The following is a 3,364-nucleotide window of genomic DNA, read 5'->3' on the forward strand; positions in this document are numbered from 1 at the left end:
TAAATGCTGCATCAACGCCATTTCAAAGGCAGCAGCGCCAGACGCTGATCGCTGTCCGCCGTTGAGGGAACAATAAAGTTGTGGCTATATGGAGCTGAGCTGCATTCAAGAAAGAAAGAACGTTGCGGAACGTTAAGAGAAGTTGCACAAACATCTTTCTTTTTCAGATACAGATTATGTAAAACCAACTGGTTGCCGAGAGTCAATATAAAAAAAACACACAATATTATAGTTTGATGTTTAACTCCATCATTTATTTCGATTAGTTACAAAACATAAATAAAATCAACAATTGAATTAGTTACAATTTACAGAGGCTAAATCACCAGCAACATACTTTTCATTTTCTAGGTTTCTCTGTTCAAATATCCTTTTATCATTGTTTGGTTTTCAGTCATGCAATTTTGGGACTCCCCAAATTTGTGTTGCATTTTATGTAATTTTTTTAAAGTCATTTGAATTTGCTCTGCAGCCCAGCAGGTAGATTTACGCCATTGTGGTAGTGTCTATCATGGTTTAAAAATGAAGTAACATTTCTCAACAGACCAACATTTCTCTGAAGAAATGCTTAAAAATGACCCTGGCTGTCCCGACCATGGTCCCGACCCAGAGAGGTAGGCTATATAGAAGCAGGGGAGTCCCATGTAAACAGGGATGAGAACCAGTGTTTTCTAGTTTCAAATAACCTCTGATTTATAATGAGAACACAATTTTACAATTTGTACAACCCCCCATTTCAAAATACAAAAATAATCTTTTTTTCTTTATGATAACATTTTGGTAACACTTCAAGGACAGGGCCAGCTCCACATTTCCTATCATGAATCGTGTTCATTAAAGAGCATGGTGCAGGTTAAATAAAATTGTGAATGTGAATGTGAATTTACATTTTGGATTCCTATGAAATATAAATAAAATAAATGCCCCCACGGCAGAAATATGGAGGAAAAGGGTGGCATTCTAATGCAGGTGCTCAATAAAATGTAATCTGGGCGTTTAACACCAGTGACATCACTCACCCAGCTTGGCTGCTGTACTGATGTCAACAGGCAGTCTAGAGGCCACTAGGCCAGATCATAACAGTCAGTAGCCTGGCTGGCTGAGTGATGTCACTGGTGTTATACGCCCAGGTTACTTTTTATTGAGCATGTGCCAGCTGTTTTACAAAAACCAGTCTAGATGCAGCTATGTGAGGAAAAAAAGAAAAAAGAGAATCCTATTGCTACATACCAGTCCCACATATGAATGCAAAGTGGTCTCCAACCTGCACCATGCTGTGGCATGTGGTCAACATGTTAGTATTGGACATGACGACGGCACAGTAACTCGCCTTCACTAATAGTGAACTACATCTCGGTGAAATTGCGGGTTGTCTTGAAAAACAACATAAATAATAAAATCCGTTATGTTAAATTCTAGATGCATTGCAAAGTTTTTACTTCTGAACAAACATACACTTTAACACAAACTGTTCCTCCGTAACCTTTCATATTATTTGAATTGTCTTTGACTCACATTGAGCAGTATTTCACAACCTGTACAATGTCTCTTTGCTGTGGCACAAATCTCTCAATCATTAATTTCAATAAAACAGAAATGCTGCTTTGACTACAGACTATTATTGTACCAAGTAAGGTTCCAAAAATGTATCAATGCCTGTATGACCAGTAATGGCCAAATGTGTGTATGGCTAAGTGCACTGATAACCCAATAAAACATCTGTAGATGTATAGAGAGCCAAAGTGAAACGTCACTTCCTGCTTCAGCACTGTACCAGAGATTTTCATCCGCCATTTATTTTCCCATAGACATTTCGTAAAATGCTTATAAAAAATAGTTTTGCTTGTTCAAACCAAACGGTTCAGGTACAGTATATTTAGAAACAGGAGAGACCACATAACATTTAACTCGGACCAAAGCATAAACATTTCCGGATGTTTTTTTTTTTTTGGCCCGAGTGAAATGTTCTGTGGTCTCTCCCGATTCTAAATATAGCTGAACCGTTTGGTTTGAACAAGTAAAACTATTTTTATAAGCATTTTACGAAATGTCTATGGGAAAATAAATAGCGGAAGAAAATCTCTGGTACAGTGCTGAAGCCGGAAGTGACGTTCACTTTGCCTCTCTATTACTCTGTGTATCCCCGCATCTATCATCGATGTGAATTTAGAAATAGAGGAATGGAACATTTCTGAATTCAGTAGTAAACCTTTTGCAGTGTGCATAAAGCACATTACGGTCCACAGTTGAGCTTATAAAAGAATCGTTCACACGGAAACAGCCTATAAGATCCAAGACCAAATAGTTTACAACTGAAATGTAGAATCACTAATATAATGCCAAACAAACGTGACAGATAGCCGTGTGAGGATCTCTAGTGTTTGATCATGACAAACGTGTGACCTTTAACAGGCCTAAAGCACGTACTTGTTATCGTCTGTCTCTTTACTCTGAGCCCAAGACAGCCTGAGAGTCAACATTGGAAATAGGGTACTACACTGACATTTAATGTGAGAGGCCGCTGTGAATTCAAGCAAAGTGGATGCGATTATGATGCAGTACAGCAGTATCACAAAGCTTCACCGCACGGAAAGAAACACACACTCTCACACAAAAAATGCAGTATTTCTAAAAGGCAATATAGTTATTATAACCCATATGGTCTCCCTGTTTCCATTAGACCGTGGCAGTTTGCTTTGTCATCTTCCTCCCTCAGTATGACACCTTGATATGCGGTACTGAAATTGAAAGCCAAAATGTCTACTGGAAAAGCCGGCAATCATAATACTGAAAACCAATTGACTTATGCACTTATGCACACAGCAGATGTGAGATTCATAAACGTAAAGCCGATTGCAGTCAATTCAGGCAGGTCAAGGTTGCCATAGGGTCATGCAGTCTTGTGTTGGGGGGAATGTTCAGTTAACCTCAATACAAAGAGCCCACTGAACATGGATGACGTAATTTCAAATTACCAGCATAATATCCAGAGAAAATGAATTAATCCTAATTGATATCATGTGATCATGTGACTCGTGTTAATTCAAATTGTTTCTATCTTACCACTAATACTTAAGGTGAAATAATAGCAAACTAAGTACATGCTGTACCCGTGCACTCCACTGTGTAACAGTGTGTAACAGCGCACTGTGGCCGTGATGGAAAGCCAGATACCATGCTCTCTACTGTGTGTAACATGCTGTTGTTTTAAATGTGTTACAGGTCACTGCCCATTCAAACACTTGGTGCTATTATAGGCCTATATAGTTTTTAAGTGTCTGGTTTTTGTCAACGTGCTTCTACAAAAATACTTTGTTTATGCCTTTACAGAGAAACCCCACTAGAACACATTATGATCAAATTA

Source organism: Poromitra crassiceps (assembly GCF_964638095.1).
Source record: "Poromitra crassiceps genome assembly, chromosome: 20".
NCBI lineage: Eukaryota > Metazoa > Chordata > Actinopteri > Beryciformes > Melamphaidae > Poromitra > Poromitra crassiceps.